Raw genomic sequence first — 22,607 nt, 5'->3', positions numbered from 1 at the left:
TGTGGACCTTCAGTCATTTCATTGCACCTATCGTTTCTGGGAAGGGCGGTGATAGGCCGGAACATGGATTCAGCATACCAGCCCTCACCCTGGCATCACGAGTGGCTGGGTTAATATTAACCCCTCATATACCAACATTATACAATCCCTACCATACACCCCCCAAGGGCTACCACATGTATGTAGTGTATACAGAAGACGAAGTCCGCTTAATTCCCTCGAGTACCGGGCAGGTCCGTGTAGCTCCACCCCCTAGTGATGACGTCATTAGAGGGCGGAGCTACAGAAGGGAACAAGGCTAGTTAATCTGAAGCTTTGTTCAAATTGTCCGTTTTGCATAATGTTAACAGACCCTTCTGGCAGTGTCTACCCAGACAGGGAGACTCCAGCTGTTGCTAAACTACAACTCCCAGCATGCCTAGATAGCCAAAGGCTGTCTGGGAATGCTGGGAGTTGTAGTTTTGCACCAATTGGTGGCTCCCTGTTTGGGTAGACATTGCATCATGGGTGCTCTCCCCAGCGGACAGCGCCAAAAATGTCATAACCAATTTTTTGTGTTTTTTTTCTTTCTTCTCGTTTCAGATGCGTGTATACAGAGGATTACTGCGGATTTGATGGATTACGGCGGATTATTATTTTTTTCTTTTAATAAAATGGTTAACGAGGGCTGTGGGGGAGTGTTTTTTAAATAAAATAATTTTTCCAATGTCTTGTGTTTTTTTTATTGAATTTTCAGGCTTAGTAGTGGAAGCTGGTCTTATTGACTGACTCCATTACTAAGACAGGGCTTAGTGCTAGCCCCAAAAACAGCTAGAGCTAACCCCCAATTATTACCCCGGTACCCACCGCCACAGGGATGTCGGGAAGAGCCAGTACCAAAAGGCCCGGAGTGTCAAAAATGGTGCTCCTGTTCCTAGGCGGTAACAGGCTGGCGTTATTTAGGCTGGGGAGGGCCAGTAACAATGGTCCTCGCCCACCCTGGTAACATCAGGCTTTTGCTGTTTGGTTGGTATTGTGCTGAGAATGAAAATACGGGGAACCCTATATGTTTTTTATTTTATTTAAATAAAAAAAATTAAAAAAAACGTAGAGGGTTCCCCGTATTTGCATTCTCAGCACAATACCAACCAAACAGCAACAGCCTGACGTTACCAGGGTGGGCGAGGACCATTGTTACTCTCCCTCACCAGCCTAAATAACGCCAGCCTGTTGCTGCCTAGGCGCGCCATTTTTTGACGCTCCGGGCCTGTTGGTACCAGCTCTTCCCGGCACCCCTGTGGCGGTGGGTACCGGGGTAATAATTGGGGGTTAGCACTAGCTGTTTTTGGGGCTAGCACTAAGCCCTGGCTTAGTAATGGATTCAGTCAATAAGACCGGCTTCCACTACTAAGCCTGAAAATTCAATTAAATTAAAAACACAACATATTGGAAAAATTATTTTATTTAAAAAAACACTCCCCCACAGCCCTCGTTAACCATTTTATTAAAATAAAAAAAATGAATCCGCCATAATCCATTGAATCTGCAGTAATCCTCTGCATACATGGATCTGAAACGAGAAGAAAAAAACACAAAAAATTGGTTATGACATTTTTGGCGCTGTCCGCTGGGGAGAGCACCCATGATGCAATGTCTACCAAAACAGGGAGCCACCAATTGGTGCAAAACTACAACTCCCAGCATGCCCAGACAGATTTTGGCTGTCTGGGCATGCTGGGAGTTGTAGTTTAGCAACAGCTGGAGTCTCTCTGTCTGGGTAGACACTGCCAGAAGGGTCTGTTCACATTATACAAAACGGACAATGTGAACAGAGCTTCAGATTAACTAGCCTTGTTCCCTTCTGTAGCTCCGCCCCCTAATGACATCATCACTGGGGGCGGAGCTACACGGACCTGCCTGATACTCGAGGGAAGAAAGCGGACTTCATCTTCTGTATACTCTATATACAGCTATCTATAGATAGCTGTATATAGTGTATACTGCCCAAAGGGTTAACCTACACTGTCCAGCAGTGTAAGTTAACTCTTCCCTTGCTGGGCTTGCGCATAACGCACAGCTCAGCAAGGGGTTAAGTGAACCAGCAATGTGTATACTGTATACACATTGCAGGTTCACTTTAAGTTCTTGCTGGGCAGTAGATATACGATGTATACCTACGGCTCAGCGTCAGCTGTTCTCCCGGCTCTGTAGCCCTGAGAACAGCTGATCCCGACATTCACATAAGGGCGATAGCAGCGGGTGTCAGGAGGAGTGACATCCGCTGGGATCTGTCCCTTACTGCTGGTACTAATACTCCCAACATGGAGCACACTCTGCTCCATGCTGGGAGCTGTAGTACCTGCATTAATAGACATATCGCAGCGAGTGTAACTTCTGACACCTGCTGCGATCTGTCTATTAATGCAGGTACTACAGCTCCCAGCATGGAGCAGAGTTTACTCCATGTTGGGAGTAGTAGTACTTGTAGTAAAGGAAAGATCACTCCTGACACCCGCTGTGATGCTCCTGTATAATGTAAGGATGCGGCGGCCGCGCTCCTATGGTCCCCTGCACGGCCGTATATATACACATATTCCTATTTCTCACAGAGAGCTGTGATTGGCTGGAATCATCTGCCCAATCACAGCTCTGCGGGAAATATGAATATGTGTATATATACGTGAGTGCAGGGGACCATAGAAGAGCTGCCGCCGCATCTATACAAGAGGATCGCAAGGGACCCCGGCGATCTGTCAATTAGTACAGGTAACTACTACTACCATCATGGAACAGTGTGTTCCATGCTGGGAGTAGTAGTACTACCTAAAAAATGTAAAAAAAAAAAGTGAAAAACACGCACACAATACATTTTTATTATTGTCGGCTACATTTTTAGTGCTTTACCCGCTCACATAAATTGATCCCTGTTTAAAAATTTATAAACATTTCACAATAAAAAAAGATACATTTCGTTAGATACAATTTTTTCCATTTTTCCTTTTTTATTATTATTTTTTTATGGTACCCTACGAAATTTTAATAAAATCTCCATAATTTTTTAGGATCGCTAAAAAAGTCCAAAAAAGAATAAAAAGATTTACCCGAATGTACCGAATACCGAATGTCCGAGACAGCACCAATCACAATTGCCCAGCAGGAGTGAGGTGGCACTGGTGCCACCTCACGTTCATGGTGATTGGTCGGCTGAGACCGGCTGATGAATCACGGCATCTTCTGGGCAGTCCTGACGGCACCCGTTCTGCCCCTAGTCTGGAGGGCGAGAGCGGGTACCGACCATGTAGTGTGCAGCGGCGGGGAAAGCTTACTGTCGGCGGCAGGAAATGACTGGCAGCAGGAGGTGAGGCCTGTGTGCCTCCTACTGTTTCATAACTACAACTCCCAGCATGCACAGCCAAAGGGCATGCTGGGAGTTGTAGTTATGTAACAGGTGGAGACACCCTGGTTGGGAAACACTGTGCTGTACAGATGCAGTGGGGCCGGTATGAGAATAGCTCTTAGTGTAAGATTATATGGGAATGGTCCTAACCTTTGAAGTGGGAACTTGCACTTAATGCAGATTCCATTTCTTTGGAGCCAAAAGCAACACGAGTTGTGTGTCTCATCTTGCTCCTCCGCTGCTGCAGAAGCCGTCTCCAGAGTTTTTGTGATCTGGAGTATTGTTATTGGAAGTCTCCTTGGCAGCTCTGGAAGACGGATATCATGGTAGAGACGTCTGTGCCGAGAAACGAAGTTCCAGAAAAAAACTTTTTGAAGGAGATTTATCATTCTTTTCAAACGTACGGCTTTTATATGACAATTGTTTTTTAACTTACTTTTGCTTATGTGTGACCTATTTATCAAAAAGTCGCACGACTTTGAAAAATAAATCGCACGGAAGCAAAACCTGGGAAACCCACTTGCAAAAGCCTTTTTTTAAAATAGAAAAGTTTTCCCTTATGTTAATAGCCGAAGTTCTTTATCTACCCTTTATTACCATTAGTGTTACTAGAGAGTGACTGGGAGGGGGTGTACTGCATCAGGTGACACCCTGACTGGCCTCCCTGGCACTAAATAGCTGCACTCCAACTATCCCGCAACAACCCATCCACCCTCCTCTGAAATTAAAAAAGTATTAAAAACATACTATGCCGCACCATGAATATCCGTACTCTGGGGGCTTTTTTGTTTAATTTTGAGCCCACATTTTGTGACGTTGGTGGGTGGAGACTTGCGCCACCGCGCTGAGGACGGAGTTTACATCAGGAAGGAAGACAGCGCAGCACCAACAGGCACATAAACAATAGTGAAGCCACAAAAAAAAAAAAAAAGCGGCTCGGTACATTACCCACCCCAAAATGTGCATGAAGCTGCATTACTATGGATTTTTTTTTTTTTTTTTAAAGGAAAATTTTAGTGCCACATATGGGTTATTTAAGTAGTTTGTAAAAATCTTACACAATTATTTTGTGCCTTATTCTATTTTAACACAACATTTTCAAATTTAGTGGGTACGCCAGCATGTACGTGTCCTACAATTAACAAGGTGTGCAGTGTGTATTTTTAACCATAAAATAATAGAGTTGTTATATAATTGTTTCTATAATTAACATTAAGCTTTGTGGTGTCCCGGTACAGGACCTATCCTGTACCATCCTTAAGTCCCCTCAGGAAGAGTCCCTTAGGTCCATAGGGCTCTCCTGCAGGGCTCCCCCCTTGTCTTATAAATGCAGTGTATATTCATTATGTGTATTAATTGTTCATATGTATAAAGTTGTACAGTTTGTATAAAATGTATAGGACCTTCCTTGGTCATGTGATCTACTGTCATGTGATATACCCAGAGTTCCATCGGCACAGGAACTCCAAGCATTAGCAACCAATGGGCTTTAGTCCAGCCCCCTAGTATATAAGTGGCTGTAGTCTCTATACTCTCTTATTTCTTGGACTCAAAAGGAAGCACAAAGTCCTGTATACTGCAAATTCATCTCATCTAGACCAAAGCCAAAAGAAACACAGCCACTTCTAAAACATGAGTTACAATTCTCTCTACAAATCCAGTGACTACTCCTCAGCTAAGGAATATATCAGTAGCACAGTGGTCTACCTAAATATCTCAATAATAACAAGTCCAAGCAAACCTGTGAGGTATCCTGTGTCCCGGTTGCCTCTGAAGGAACTGCATAATTGTAAAGACTGTTCCCTAAACAAGTAAACGTTCCAGTTTATTTAGAATCCTTGCTGTGGACATTCCTTTATTACAAACCGTTCTCGGGTTGATTGATGGCTATTACCATACCAGAATAACCACATCCTGGCGTCACGAACACTAAGGGGTTAACAACATCTTGCCCCCAGGGTTTATACAACCAGACCCTGTTACATACTGCTACACCCCAGTCACCACATCTCAATGTAGTAGCAGCAACAGTGAGATAATGTCGAGTATGTATAACCATTGCAGACATCATGCATACCATACAGTGGGGATCAAAAGTTTGGGCACCCCAGGTAAAAATTTGTATTAATGTGCATAAAGAAGCCAAGGAAAGATTGAAAAATCTCCAAGAAGCATCACATTACAGATTAGACATTCTTATAATATGTCAACAAAATTTAGATTTTATTTCCATCAATTACACTTTCAAAATAACCGAAAACAAAAAAATGGTGTCTGCAAAAGTTTGGGCACCCTGCAGAGTTAATATCTTGTACTGCCCCCTTTGGCAAGTATCACAGCTTGTAAACACTTTTTGTAGCCAGCCAAGAGTCTTTCAATTCTTGTTTGAGGTATCTTTGCCCATTCTTTCTTACTAAAGTCTTCCAGTTCTTTGAGATTTCTGGGCTGTCTGTCACGCACTGTTCTTTCAACATCTATCCATACATTTTCAATTATGTTGAGGTTGGGAGATTGTGAAGGCCATGGCAAAACCTTCAGTTTACGCCTCTTGATGTAATCCCCCGTGGATTTCGAGGTGTGTTTAGGATCATTATCCATTTGTAGAAGCCATCCTCTATTTAACTTCAGCTTTTTCACAGATGGCATCAAGTTATCATCCAAAATTTGCTGAAGTTTTATTGAATCCATTTTTCCTTCTACTCGTGAGATGTTCCCTGTGCCACTGGCTGCAATACAACCCCAAAGCATGATTGATCCTCCCACCCATGCTTAACAGTTGGACAGAGGTGCTTTTCATTAAATTCTGTTCCCCTTCTTCTCCAAACGTACCTTTGCTCATTCAGGCCAAAAAGTTCAATTTTAACCTCATCGGTCCGCAGAACTTGTTTCCAAAACGGTCAAACGCTAATTTTTGTGGTGAGGATGTAAAAGAGGTTTTCTTCTGATGACTCTTCCATGAAGACCATATTTGTACAAGTATGTTTTTATAGTGGAATAGTGTACCACAACTCCAGTGTCTGTCAGATCTTTCTGGGTTTTGAATTGTTTTTCTCACAATCCTGCGAGCTGTTCTGTTTGATATTTTTTTGGTCTTCCAGATCTTGTTTTAACTTCCACTGTTCCTGATGACTGCCATTTCTTAATTACATTCCGAACAGAGGATATTGACATCTGAAAACGTTTTGCTATCTTCTTATAGCCGTCTCCAGCTTTGTGAGCATCAACTATTTTCAGTTTCAGATTTCTAGACAACTGCTTGGAAGAACCCATGGTGCTGATTGTTGGGGCAAGGTCAGATGAGTCTGGGCATTTAAAACCTTTGAGATTCACATCACCTGGTCTTCCCAGATGATGATTGAGAACAATCCATGACACTGGCAGGTCTCAGCTGTGCAAAGGGGGCAGTGCATGCTATAAATTCTGCAGGGTACCCAAACTTTTGCAGACGCCATCTTTTTGTTTTCTGTTATTTTGAAAGTGTAAATGATGGAAATAAAATCTAACTTTTGTTGACGTATTAAAAGAATGTCAAATCTGTAATTTGATGCCTTTTGGAGATTTTTCCATCTTTCCTTGGCTTCTTTAATACAAATTTTTACATGGGGTGCCCAAACTTTTGATCCCCACTGTATATAGCAGTCAAATGTCAGTAAGATTGTCAGTCAGTCAAATGTGATAGTACTAATAATATGTGCATAGTCATTAGAGATGCATAATAATATGTAGGTATATCTCTATAAAAAAAAATAATAATAAATAAATAAAGGTATTGTTGTAAAATGTAAAAGTATTGTTACCATATTCATGGCTGTGTTCTTAAAGGGGTACTCCGCTGCCCTGTGTCGGATGCTCTGCTTCCCAGCGTCCGGTAGTTCATTGTTCCGGACGCTGTGTGCGGGCTTCCATGTTCAGGGCTGCCCCTTGTGACGTCACGCCGGCCCCCTTCGTAATGTCACGCCCTCCTCCTCAGCGAAAGACTATGCGAAGGGGGGCACGATGGCCATCACGCCCGCTTCCCATAGACTTTCATTGAGGGGGCGGGCATGACATCATGAAGGGGGCGGGCGTGACGTCACGAGGGGCAGCCCTGAACACGGAAGCCCGCACACAGCGTCAGGAACAATAAACTTCCGGACGCTGGGGAGCGGAGCTTCCGACACAGGGCAGCGGAGTACCCCTTTAAGGAACCTTGTCTCAACCATTAAATGGTTAATTATATCCAGCAAGTACTAAAGTTAACCAATGTCATCCTGTTCCCAAGTTACAGAGCATGTATGGACATTTTAATGTGTACTGAAATTGGACGTTATAGTTAAATGCTTCAGGACTACATCCGGCCCAATGGCCATTTCGCTCCTCTCCCTAAGGGGACAGACATTGAGGGCGACTTTCATTAAACAAGGGGGTTTGAGGTGTCCCGGTACAGGACCTGTCCCCTCAGGAAGAGTCTCTTAGGTCCATAGGGATCTCCTGCAGGGCTCCCCCCTTGTTGTCTCATATAAATGCAGTGTATATTAATTATGTGTATCTATTATTCATATGTATAAAGTTGTACAGTTTGTATAAAATGTATAGGACCTTCCTTGGTCATGTGATCTACTGTCATGTGATATACCCAGAGTTCCATGGGCACAGGAACCCCAGGCATTAGCAACCAATGGGCTTTAGTCCTGCCCCCTAGTATATAAGGTGCTGAAGTCTCTATTCTCTCTCTCTTATCTCTTGGACTTAAAAGGAAGCACAAAGTCCTGTATACTGCAAATTCATCTCATCTAGGCCAAAGCCTAAAGAAACACAGCCACTTCTAAAACGTGAGTTACAATTCTCTCTACAAATCCAGTGACTACTCCTCAGCTAAGGAATATATTAGTAGCACAGTGGCCTGCATAAATATCCTCAAAACTACAAGTCCCAGCAAGCCTGCAAGGTATCCTGTGTCCCGGTGGCCTCTGAAGGAACTGCATAATTGTAAAGACTGTTCCCTAAACATTTCAAGTAAAAGTTCCAGTTTATTCAGAATCCTTGCTGTGGACATTCCTTTATTACAAACCGTTTCTGGGTTGGTTGACGGCGGTTACCATACCGGAATAACCACATCCTGGCGTCACGAACACTAAGGGGTTTACAACATCTTGCCCCCAGGGTTTATACAACTAGATCCTGTTACATATTGCAACACCCCAGTCACCACATCTCAATGTAGTAGCAGGTAAACTCAGACTTACAAGTGGGTTGAGTTCAGTTCACATTGGGTGAGATATCAAAAAATTACTGTAATTTCTGTTCCAGCGATATTAATCACACCATTTTTTTTCTCCTCACATTTTTAAAGGTCTCTTGTGCTGCTTTTAAAATATTTACCCCTTAAGGACGCAGGGCGTATCCATACGCCCCCATTTCCGAGTCCTTAAGGACTTGGCATATAGGTATGCCCTGCGTTCTTCCAGCCCCTGCCACTCGCTGGTCATGGACCGGGATGCCTGCTGATATCGTTCAGCAGGCATCCCGGCATATTGCCCAGGGGGGGTCCAGAGGTCCATTCAGATGTGCGATTTGTGGTTATTCCGTGTCAATTGGGTCTCTGGTGACCCGGTGACCCGGAAAAAAAGGGTGAATGGGGCTGTCCGAGACAGCCCCATTCCCCCTTACTCAGCAGGAGTGAGGTGGCATGGGTGCCACCTCACGATCACGTGATTGATCGGTCGAAGCAGCAGCAGGATCGGGCCCGGCGGCAGGATACAGTGCGGCGGTCCTGGCGGCAGGATACAGCAGGAGGTGAGGCCTGTTCACCTCCTGATGTTGCTTAGCAACTACAACTCCCAGCATGCCCTTTGGTAGTCTGTGCATGCTGGGAGTTGTGGTAATGCAACAGCTGGAGGCACATTTTTTCTTTGAAAAAGTGTGCATCTAGTTTTTCATAACTACAACTCCCAACATGCACAGACTACCAAAGGGTATGCTGGGAGTTGTAGCAGTGTGCCTCCAGCTGTTGCAAAACTACAACTCTCAGCATGCCCTTCGGCTGTCAATGCATGCTGATTGTTGCAGTTTTGCAACAGCTGGAGACACATTGGTTGTGAAACAGAGTTTGTTACCTACTTCAGTGTTTTGCAACCAGTGTGCCTCCAGCTGTTGCAAAAATACAACTCCCAGCATGCACTGAGAGACTGTACATGCTGGGTGTTCTAGTTTTGCAACAGCTGAAGGCACAATGGTTGCGAAACACTGAGTAAAGTAACAAACTCTCAGTGTTTCGCAACCAATGTACCTCCAGCTGTTGCATAACTCTAACTCCCAGCATGTATGGTCTGTCAGTGCATGCTGGGAGTTTTTCCAAATTTTCCATTGCAGCTCAAACTTACTGTAAATCTCCGCCCATGTGAATGTACCATAAAAACACTACACAACCAATGCCGTTACTGAGACATGGTTTAATGAATGGAATAACTGGGACATATCCATACCAGGGTACTCTTTATACAGAAGAGACAGAGAAGGCAAGAAAGGAGGAGGAGTGGCCCTGTATGTGAAAGATAGCATAAAATCTAACCTAATACAAGTTAGTGAGGAAACCACAGAGTCAGTTTGGGTTACGTTGCAGTTTGGTAACCATGCAGTAACTCGTGTAGGTGTGATATACAGACCACCTGGCCAAGTTAAAGAAGTAGATGATCTACTAGTTGAAGAAATATCTAAAATGACAATGAAAGGAGAAGTTATCATTATGGGAGACTTCAATCTTCCGGATATAAACTGGAAAACCAAAATAGCTAGTTCTGTCAGGAGTACAAATATTCTAAATTCCCTACTGGGATTATCTCTACAAGTGGTTGAGGGGCCAACTCGGAAGGAGGCCATTTTGGATTTGGTTTTCACAAATGGGGATTTGGTATATGATGTTATTGTTGGCGAAAGCTCTGGATCTAGTGATCACCAGTCAGTGTGGTTTAATATAAGAACAGTGAAGGAGTCACACCACACAAAAACAAAAGTTTTAGATTTTAGAAAAACAGACTTTTCAAAAATGAGATTAGTCATAAATGAGTCCCTATCAGACTGGAACAAATTACATGGAGTTCAGGAGAAATGGGACTACTTAAAAGACGCTTTATTGAAGGCAACAGAAAATTGCACAAGACTTGTCAGTAAAAGCAGAAAAAGGAAGAGACCACTGTGGTACTCAGCAGAAGTGGCCAAAATCATAAAAAACTAAAAACTAGCATTTAGTAATTATAAAACAACCCAGAGCAATGAAGATAGGGAATTCTACAAGACTAGGCAGAAAGAGACCAAGCAAGTTATAAGGACTTCTAAAGCACAGGCAGAAGAAAAACTAGCTCAGTCTATGAATAAAGGGGATAAGACATTCTCCAGATATATAAATGAAAAAAGGAAATCAAAACAAGGAATAACTAAATTAAAAACAAAGGAAGGAAGGCATGTAGAATAGAATAAGGGGCTAGCCGACTGCCTTAACCCCTTAAGGACCAGGCCATTTTACACCTTAAGGACCAGAGCGTTTTTTGCAATTCTGACCACTGTCACTTTAAACATTAATAACTCTGGGATGCTTTTAGTTATCATTCTGATTCCGAGACTGTTTTTTCGTGACATATTCTACTTTAACGTAGTGGTAAAATTTTATGGTAACTTGCATCCTTTCTTGGTGAAAAATCCCAGAATTTGATGAAAAAAATGAAAATTTTGCATTTTTCTAACTTTGAAGCTCTCTGCTTGTAAGGAAAATGGATATTCAAAATAAAACATTTTTGGGTTCACATATACAATATGTCTACTTTATGTTTGCATCATAAAATTTATGAGTTTTTACTTTTGCAAGACACCAGAGGGCTTCAAAGTTCAGCAGCAATTTGGAAATGTTTCACAAAATTTTCAAACTCGCTATTTTTCATGGACCAGTTCAGGTTTGAAGTGGATTTGAAGGGTCTTCATATTAGAAATACCCCATAAATGACCCCATTATAAAAACTACACCCCCCAAAGTATTCAAAATGACATTCAATAAGTGTATTAACCCTTTAGGTGTTTCACAGGAATAGCAGAAAAGTGAAGGAGAAAATTCACAATCTTCATTTTTTACACTCGCATGTTCTTGTAGACCCAATTTTTGAATTTTTACAAGGGGTAAAAAGGAGAAAAATTTTACTTGTATTTGAAACCCAATTTCTCTCGAGTAAGCACATACCTCATATGTCTATGTTAATTGTTCGGCGGGCGCAGTAGAGGGCTCAGAAGGGAAGGAGCGTCAAATTGTTTTTGGGGGGCATGTCACCTTTAGGAAGCCCCTATGGTGCCAGGACAGCAAAAAAAAAACACATGGCATACCATTTTGGAAACTAGACCCCTCAGGGAACTTAACAAGGGGTAAAGTGAACCTTAATACCCCACAGGTGATTCACAACTTTTGCATATGTAAAAAAAAAAATAAATGTTTTACCTAAAATGCTTGGTTTCCCAAAAATGTTACATTTTTAAAAAGGATAATAGCAGAAAATACCCCCCCAAAATTTGAAGCCCAATTTCTCCCGATTCAGAAAACACCCCCTATGGGGGTGAAAAGTGCTCTGCTGGCGCACTACAGGTCTCAGAAGAGAAGGAGTCACATTTGGCTTTTTGAAAGCAAATTTTGCTCTGGGGGCATGCCGCATTTAGGAAGCCCCTATGGTGCCAGAACCGCAAAAAAAAAACACATGGCATACCATTTTGGAAACCAGACCCCTCGGGGAACGTAAAAAGGGGTAAAGTGAACCTTAATACCCTACAGGTGTTTCACGACTTTTGCATATGTTAAAAAAAAAAAAAAATTTTACCTAAAATGCTTGGTTTCCCAAAATTTTTACATTTTTAAAAAGGGTAATAGCAGAAAATACCCCCCAAAATTTGAAGCCCAATTTCTCCCGATTCAGAAAACACCCCATATGGGGGTGAGAAGTGCTCTGCTGGCGCACTACAAGTCTCAGAAAAGAAGGAGTCACATTTGGCTTTTTGAAAGCAAATTTTGCTCTGGGGGCATGCCGCATTTAGGAAGCCCCTATGGTGCCAGAACAGCAAAAAAAAAACACATGGCATACCATTTTGGAAACTAGACCCCTCGTGGAACGTAACAAGGGGTAATGTGAACCTTAATACCCCACAGGTGTTTCACGACTTTTGCATATGTAAAAAAAAAAACATTTTTTTTTACCTAAAATGCTTGGTTTCCCAAAATTTTTACATTTTTTAAAAGGGTAATAGCAGAAAATACCCCCCAAAATTTGAAGCTCAATTTCTCCCGATTCAGAAAACACCCCATATGGGGGTGAGAAGTGCTCTGCTGGCGCACTACAGGTCTCAGAAGAGGAGGAGTCACATTTGGCTTGCCGCATTTAGGAAGCCCCTATGGTGCCAGGACAGCAAAAAAAAAACACATGGCATACTATTTTGGAAACTAGACCCCTCGGGGAACGTAACAAGGGGTAATGTGAACCTTAATACCCCACAGGTGATTCACAACTTTTGCATATGTAAAAAAAAAAAAAAAATTTTACCTAAAATGTTGGTTTCCCAAAAATTTTAGATTTTTAAAAAGGGTAATAGCAGAAAATACCCCCCCATAATTTGTAACACAATTTCTCCCGAGTACGGCGATACCCCATATGTGGCCCTAAACTGTTGCCTTGAAATACGACAGGGCTCCAAAGTGAGAGCACCATGCGCATTTGAGGCCTGAATTAGGGACTTGCATAGGGGTGGACATAGGGGTATTCTACGCCAGTGATTCCCAAATAGGGTGCCTCCAGCTGTTGTAAAAGTCCCAGCATGCCTGGACAGTCAGTGGCTGTCTGGTAATACTGGGAGTAGTTGTTTTGCAACAGCTGGAGGCTCCGTTTTGGAAACAGTGGCGTACCAGACGTTTTTCATTTTTATTGGGGAGGGGAGGGGGGCTGTGTAGGGGTATGTGTATACGTAGTGTTTTTTACTTTTTATTTTATTTTGTGTTAGTGTAGTGTAGTGTTTTTAGGGTACAGTCGCACGGGCGGGGGGTTCACAGTAGTTTCTCGCTTGCAGTTTGAGCAGCGGCAGAAAATTTGCCTCAGCTCAAACTTGCAGCCGGATACTTACTGTAATCCTCCGCCCATGTGAGTGTACCCTGTACATTCACATTGGGGGGGGGGACATCCAGCTGTTGCAAAACTACAACTCCCAGCATGTAGGGTCTATAAGTGAATGCTGGGAGTTGTAGTTTTGCAACAGCTGGAGGCTCCGTTTTGGAAACGGTGGCGTACCAGACGTTTTTCATTTTTATTGTAGGGGTATGTGTATATGTAGTGTTTTTTTTACTTTTTATTTTATTTTGTGTTAGTGTAGTGTTTTTAGGGTACAGTCACATGGGCGGGGGGTTCACAGTAGTTTCTCGCTGGCAGCTTGAGCTGCAGCAGAAAATTTGCTGCAGCTCAAACTTGCAGCCGGATACTTACTGTAATCCTCCGCCCATGTGAGTGTACCCTGTACATTCACATTAAGGGGGGGAACATCCAGCTGTTGCAAAACTACAACTCCCAGCATGTACGGTCCATCAGTGCATGCTGGGAGTTGTAGTTTTGCAACAGCTGGAGACACACAGGTTGTGAAACACCGAGTTTGGCAACAAACTCAGTGTTTTGCAACCAGTGTGCCTTCAGCTGTTATAAAAGCTACAACCCCCAGCATGCAGTGATGGACCGTACATGCTGGGAGTTGTAGTTTTGCAACAGCTGGATGTTCCCCCCCTTAATGTGAATGTACAGGGTACACTCACATGGGCGGAGGATTACAGTAAGTATCCGGCTGCAAGTTTGAGCTGCAGCAAATTTTCTGCTGAAGGGCATGCTGGGTGTTGTAGTTATGCAACAGCGGGAGGCATACTACTTTGGCTGGGGATGCTGGTGATTGTAGTTATGCAACAGCTGGAGACACACTCATTTGCTACTTTACTCAGTGTGCCTTCAGCTGTTGCAAAACTACAACTCTCAGCAGTCACCGACAGCCAACGGGCATGCTGGGAGTTGTAGTTATGCAACCAGCAGATGCACCACTACAACTCCCAGCATGCACTTAAGCTGTTTGTGCAAGCTGAGAGTTGTAGTTACACAACAGCTGAAGGTACACTTTTCCATAGAAAGAATGTGCCTCCAGCTGTTGCAAAACCATAAGTCCCAGCATGCCCATAAGTGCATGCTGGGAGTTGTGGTGGTCTGCCTCCTGCTGTTGCATAACTACAGCTCCCAGCATGCCCTTTTTGCATGCTGGGAGCTGTTGCTAAGCAACAGCAGGAGGCTGTCACTCACCTCCTGCTGCTGCTTGATCGCCGCACAGGTCAGTCCCGCCGTCGCCGCCGTCGTCGCCGTCGTCGCTCCTGGGGCCCCGATCCCAACATGGTCCCCAGCACCAGGGGTGCACGTCCCGCACCCGCTCACGTCCTCCGGAAGAGGGGCGGAGCGGGTGCGGGAGTGACACCCGCAGTAGGCGCCCTGATTGGTCGGCCGGTAATCCGGCCGACGAATCAGGGCGATCGTGAGGTGGCACCAGTGCCACCTCACCCCTGCAGGCTCAGCCAGTAATTCCGGGTCACCGGGTCACTGGAGACCCGATTGACCCGGAATCGCCGCAGATCGCTGGACTGAATTGTCCAGCGATCTGCGGCCATCGCCGACATGGGGGGACATAATGACCCCCTGGGCGATATGCCGCGATGCCTGCTGAACGATTTCAGCAGGCATCGGGCACCGGCTCCCCTCCGGCTAGTGGCGGGGGGCCGGGAAAGGACAGGACGTACTCCTACGTCCTCGGTCCTTAAGGACTCGGAAACAGGGGCGTAGGAGTACGTCCATTGCCCTTAAGGGGTTAAGTGAAGACAAATAAATCACAGGGGCCTGATGGGATACACCCAAAATTATTAAAATAATTTAGTGTTACATAGTTACATAGTTACATAGTTAGTACGGTCGAAAAAAGACATATGTCCATCAAGTTCAACCAGGGAATTAAGGGGTAGGGGTGTGGCGCGATATTGGGGAAGGGATGAGATTTTATATTTCTTCATAAGCATTAATCTTATTTTGTTCCAGGAATGTATCTAATCCTGTTTTAAAGCTGTTAATTGTTCCTGCTGTGACCAGTTCCTGAGGTAGACTGTTCCATAAGTTCACAGTTCTCATGGTAAAGAAGGCGTGTCGCCCCTTGAGACTAAACTTTTTCTTCTCCAGACGGAGGGAGTGCCCCCTCGTCCTTTGGGGGGGTTTAACCTGGAACAGTTTTTCTCCATATTTTTTGTATGGGCCATTAATATACTTATATACGTTTATCATATCCCCCCTTAAACGTCTCTTCTCAAGACTAAACAATTGTAACTCCTTTAATCGCTCCTCATAGCTAAGATGTTCCATGCCCCATATTAGTTTAGTCGCGCGTCTCTGCACCCTTTCCAACTCCGCAGTGTCCCTTTTATGGACAGGTGCCCAAAACTGAACAGCATATTCCAGGTAAGGCCGTACCAATGATTTATAAAGGGGGAGTATTATGTCCCTGTCCCTTGAGTCCATGCCTCTTTTGATATATGACAATATCCTGCCGGCTTTGGAAGCAGCAGCCTGACATTGCATGCTATTTTGTAGTCTGTGATCTACAAGTACACCCAGATCCTTCTCTACCAGTGACTCTGACAGTTTAATCCCCCCTAAGACATACGACGCATGCAGGTTATTAGTACCCAGATGCATAACTTTACATTTATCCACATTGAACCTCATTTGCCAAGTGGATGCCCAGACACTTAGTCTATCCAAGTCATCTTGTAACCTATGCACATCCTCTATAGACTGTACTGTGCTACAAAGCTTGGTGTCATCTGCAAAGATAGAAACAGAGCTGTTAATACCATCCTCTATATCATTGATAAATAAATTAAACAACAGCGGGCCCAGTACTGAACCTTGGGGTACACCACTAATAACCGGGGACCAATCAGAGTACGAATCATTGACCACCACTCTCTGGGTACGATCCATGAGCCAGTGTTCAATCCAGTTACAAACTAAAATTTCCAAACCCAAAGACCTTAACTTACCTGTCAGACGTCTATGAGGGACAGTATCAAATGCTTTAGCAAAATCCAGAAACACTATATCCACAGCCATTCCTCTGTCAAGGCTTCTACTCACCTCTTCATAAAAGCAAATTAGATTGGTTTGACAACTTCTATCCTTAGTAAACCCATGCTGGCTATCACTTATAATACAATTATCCCCTATGTATTCCTGTATGTAATCCCTTATAAGTCCTTCAAACAATTTACCCACAATGCACGTTAAACTTACCGGTCTATAGTTTCCTGGGGAAGACCTAGAGCCCTTTTTGAAGATTGGCACCACATTCGCCTTGCGCCAGTCCCTTGGCACAATACCAGACACCAGAGAATCTCTAAATATCATGAACAGGGGTACAGATATTACTGAACTTACCTCTCTAAGAACTCTTGGGTGTAGTCCATCCGGTCCTGGGGATTTGCTTACATTTATATCACTTAACTTACCTTGTACCATCTCTACATTAAGCCAGTTCAGTACATTACATGTTGTGTTACCAGCACTGACCTGGCCAATGTCAGCTCCTTCTTCCATAGTGTATACAGAACTAAAGAACCCATTCAGTAGCTCCGCCTTCTCTTGATCGCCTGTGACAACCTCCCCATTATCATTATTAAGGGGTCCTACATGCTCTGTCCTTGGTTTTTTTGCATTTATATGTCTAAAAAAATATTTAGGATTAGTTTTGCTTTCTTTGGCCACCTGTCTCTCATTTTGAATTTTTGCTGTTTTTATTACATTTTTACAGATTTTATTAAGCTCCTTGTACTGTTTAAATGTTATAGCTGACCCATCAGATTTGTATTTTTTGAAGGCTATTTTTTTGTTGTTTATTGCTCTTTTAACATCATGTGTCAGCCATGTAGGATTTAGTTTTAATCGTTTATATTTGTTCCCCTTTGGTATATATTTAGCTGTATAGTTATTTAGAGTTGATTTAAAGATGTCCCATTTACCTTCTGTATCAGTATTTGAGAACACCTCCCCCCAGTCTATGTCCTGTAGTGCAGATCTCAGCCCAGGGAAATTTGCCTTTTTAAAGTTATATGTTTTTGCCTTCCCCGCCTGTCTTTGAGCTAGCAAAACCGTTAGCAGATTTATTTAACCAATCAATGGTAACAGGAGCCGTCCCGGAAGATTGGAAATTAACAAATGTTGTGCCCATTCACAAGAAAGGTAGTAAGGAGGAATCAAGCAACTATAGGCCAGTAAGTCTGACATCAATAGTGGGGAAATTAATGGAAACCCTACTAAAGTATAGGATTGTGGAACATCTAAAATCCTATGGATTGCAAGATGAAAAACAACATGGGTTTACTTCAGGGAGATCATGTCAAACAAATCTTATTGATTTTTTTGACTGGGTGACTAAACTAATAGATGGTGGAGGGGCAGTAGACATCGCATATCTAGATTTTAGTAAGGCTTTTGACACTGTCCCACATAGAAGACTTATCAATAAACTACAGTCATAGAGCTTGGACTCCAATATTGTTGAGTGGATTAGGCAGTGGCTGAGTAACATACAACAGAGGGTTGTAGTCAATGGAGAATATTCAGAGCAAGGTCTTGTCACCAGTGGGGACCTCAGGGATCTGTACTGGGACCAATATTGTTTAATATCTTCATTAGCGATATTACAGAAGGTCTCGATGGAAAGGTATGTCTTTTTGCTGATGACACAAAGATATGTAACAGGGTTGATGTTCCTGGAGGGATCCGCCAATTGGAAAAGGATTTAGGAAAACTAGAAGAATGGTCAGAACTCTGGCAACTGAAATTTAATGTGGATAAGTGCAAGATAATGCACCTGGGGCGTAAAAACCCTAAGGCAGAATATAGATTATTTGACACAGCCCTGACCTCAGTATCTGAGGAAATTAATTTAGGGGTAATTATTTCAGAAGACTTAAAGGTAGGAAGACAATGTAAAAGAGCAGCAGGAAACGCTAGCAGAATGCTTGGCTGTGTAGGGAGAGGTATAAGCAGTAGAAAGAGAGAAGTGCTCATGCCGCTGTACAGAACACTGGTTAGACCTCAATTGGAGTATTGTGCGCAGTACTGGAGGCCGTACCTCCAGAAGGATATAGATACTCTAGAGAGAGTTCAGAGAAGAGCTACTAAACTAGTACATGGATTGCAGAATAAAACTTACAAGGAAAGGTTAAAGGACCTTAACATGTATAGCTTGGAAGAAAGGAGAGACAGAGGGGATATGATAGAGACTTTTAAATACATAAAGGGAATCAACAAGGTAAAGGAGGAGAGCATATTTTAAAGAAGAAAAACTACCACAAGAGGACATATTTTTAAATTAGAGGGGCAAAGGTCTTTGCAGTAATATCAGGAAGTATTACTTTACTGAGAGAGTAGTGGATGCATGGAATAGCCTTCCTGCAGAAGTGGTTGCTGCAAATACAGTGAAGGAGTTTAAACATGCATGGGATAAGCATAAGGCTATCCTTCATATAAGATAGGGCCAGGGACTATTCATAGTATTCAGATTATTGGGCAGACTAGATGGGCCAAATGGTTCTTATCTGCCGACACATTCTATGTTTCTATGGTTCTACAAGAACATGCGAGTGTAAAAAATGAAGATTTTGAATTTTCTCCTTTACGTTGCTGCTATTCTTGTGACATCACGGCCCACCCCCTTAATGCAAGTCTGTGGCAGGGGGTGTGACGACCGCTATGCCCCCTCCCATAGACTTGTATTGAGGGGGCGGAGCCGTGACATCACGATGCTCCGTCCCCTGTATCACCCGTCATTACGCGCAGAGCAAACACGCTCTGTGCAGTAACAATAGAGGTGTGCCGCAGCAAAGATCCCGGGGGTCCCCAGCAGCGGGACCCCGGCGATCTTCCATCTTATCCACTATCCTTTGGATAAGGGATAAGATGTCTAGGGGCAGAGTACCCCTTTTAGGTGAAAAAGGGCTCTGTCCTTAAGGGACTAAAATATGTGAGTTCTTTTTCGCAACCCTTTTTTTTTGCGTCAAAATTGCTGAGTTTGGCACCAAATTTTGAATCATGGAAAATTCTGGTGGAGCATCTCATATAATATTCCATGATTACCAGTGCCCATACAAGCAATTACTATAGGAATACAACATGTCCTGGGGTTAAATGTGAGTGCAAGTGCAGTGACCATAAAACATTTATTTATTTATTTTTAGCAGATTGGGGACAGGGGGGGGGGTTAACTTTCGTTTTCCCCATTCTACCCACCCACAATAGGTGGGTCAGAACGGGGAAACCGACAGGGACCGTCACCGAAGTCCACTTACCCATCGGTGGCAGCAGCGGGCGCCGATCGGCGGCAGAAGAGGATGGCGGTACGGCTCCCAGGATCCTACGGAAGCTGTTGAGTTGCCTAGCAATATCTGGAGGGCCACAATTTGGAGATCACTGTGCAGTGGTCTCTAAACTGTAGCCCTCCAGATGTTGCAAAACTGCAAATCCCAGCGTGCCCAAACAGCTGTCTTGGCATGCTGGGAGTTGTAGTTGCGTACCTCCAGCTGTTGCATAACTGTAGGGTGGGCCATTTATATGGATACACCTTAATAAAATGGGAATGGTTGGTGATATTAACTTCCTGTTTGTGGCACATTAGTATATGTGAGGGGGGAAACTTTTCAAGATGGGTGGTGACCATGGCGGCCGTTTTGAAGTTGGCCATTTTGAATCCAACTTTTGTTTTTTCAATAAGAAGAGGGTTATATGACACATCAAACTTATTGGGAATTTCACAAGAAAAACAATGATGTGCTTGGTTTTAACGTAAATTTATTCTTTCATGAGTTGTTTACAAATTTCTGACCACTTACATAGTGTTCAATGTGCTGCCCATTGTGTTGGATTGTCAATGTAAACCTCTTCTCCCACTCTTCACACACTGATAGCAACACCGCAGGAGAAATGCTAGCACAGGATTCCAGTATCCGTATACACTGCTATATACTACTATATACACCGCAGGAGAAATGCTAGCACAGGCTTCCAGTATCCGTATACACTGCTATATACTACTATATACACCGCAGGAGAAATGCTAGCACAGGCTTCCAGTATCCGTAGTTTCAGGTGCTGCACATCTCGTATCTTCACAGAATAGACAACTGCCTTCAGATGACCCCAAAGATAAAAGTCTAAGGGGGTCAGATCGGGAGACCTTGGGGGCCATTCAACTGGTCCACGACGACCAATCCACTTTCCAGGAAACTTTTCATCTAGGAATGCTCGGACCTGACACCCATAATGTGGTGGTCACCATCTTGCTGGAAAAACTCAGGGAACGTGCCAGCTTCAGTGCATAAAGAGGGAAACACATCATCATGTAGCAATTTCGCATATCCATTGGCCTTGAGGTTTCCATTGATGAAGAATGGCCCCACTATCTTTGTACCCCATATACCACACCATACCATAAATTTTTGTGTTCCGACAGTCTTGGAGGGCTCTATCCAATGTGGGTTAGTGTCAGACCAATAGCGGTGGTTTTGATTGTTAAAGGGGTACTCCACCCCTAGACATCTTATCGCGAGATGTCTGATCGCGGGGGTCCCGCCACTGGGGACCCCCGCAATATAGCATGCGGCACCCACCTTTTTTCTGCTCGGGAAGCGCTGGAGGGTCTTAGTCCCGACCATGGGAACAGAAGTTTGTGATGTTATGACTCCTCCCTCATGTGACGTCACGCCCCGTCCCCTCAATGCAAGTCTATGGGAAGGGGCGTGACGGCCATCAGGCATCTTATCCCCTATCCTTTGTATAGGGGATAAGATGTCTAGGGGTGGAGTAACCCTTTAACTTCACCATTCACATAAAAGTTTGCCTCATCACTGAACAAATCTTCTGCGTAAACTGAGGGTCCTGTTCCAATATTTGTTTTGCCCATTCTGCAGCACCTGAAACTACGGATACTGGAAGCCTGTGCTAGTATTTCTCCTGCGGTTTTGCTATCAGTGTGTGAAGAGTGGGAGAAGAGGGTTGCATTGACAATCCAACACAATGGGCAGCACATTGAACACATTTTAGAAGTGGTCAGAAACTTCTAAATAACTCATGAACATTAAAACCAAGCACATCATTGTTTTTCTTTTGAAATTCGCTAAAAGTTTGATGTGTCACATGACCCTCTTTCTATTGAAAAAACAAAAGTTGGATTCAAAATGGCCAACTTCAAAATGGCCGCCATGGTCACCACCCATCTTGAAAAGTTTCCCCCCTCACATATACTAATGCGCCACAAACAGGAAGTTAATATCACCAACCATTCCCATTTTATTAAGGTGTATCCATATAAATGGCCCACCCTCCCAGCATGCCCTTTGGCGATCAGTACATGCTGGGAGTTGTAGTTTTGCAACAGCTGGAGGCACAATGGTTGGAAAATACTGAGTTAGGTAACACAACCGAACTGAAGGTTTTCCAACCAGTGTGCCTCCAGCTGTTGCAAAAGTTCAACTCCCAGCAGGCACGGTCTGTACAGGGTACATTCACACGGGCGAGTTTACAGTGAGTTTTCCGCTTCAATAAATAAAAAGGAAAAATGTATCGTATGGCAGTGTTTCCAAAACGGAGCCTCCACCTGTTGCAAAGCAGCGACTCCCAGCATTTCCGGACAGCCAAAGACTGTCCAGGCATGCTGGGAGTTTAACAACAGCTGGAGGCACCCTGTTTGGGAATCACTGGCGTAGAATACCCCTATGTCCACCCCTATGCAATCAATAATTTAGTCCTCAAATGCACATGGCGCTCTCTGACTTTGGAGCCCTGTCATATTTCAAGGAAACAGTTTAGGGCCACATATGGGGTATTTCCGTTCTCGGGAGAAATTGCACTACAAATTTTGGGGGGCTTTTTCTCCTTTTACCCCTTATGAAAAGGAAAAGTTTGGGGCTACACCAGCTACACCAGGAAAAGCACGGAAATACCCCATATGTGGGTGTAAAATGCTCTCAGACGCACAACAAGGCTCAGGAGTGAGAGCCCACCATGACCATTTGAGGCCTAAATTGGTGATTTGCACAGGGGTGGCTGATTTTACAGTGGTTTTGACATAAACGCAAAAAAATAAATATCCACATGTGACCCCATTTTGT

This window comes from Hyla sarda, chromosome 2 (genome assembly GCF_029499605.1).
Source record: "Hyla sarda isolate aHylSar1 chromosome 2, aHylSar1.hap1, whole genome shotgun sequence".
Lineage (NCBI taxonomy): Eukaryota > Metazoa > Chordata > Amphibia > Anura > Hylidae > Hyla > Hyla sarda.
This window is presented reverse-complemented; position numbering follows the sequence as displayed.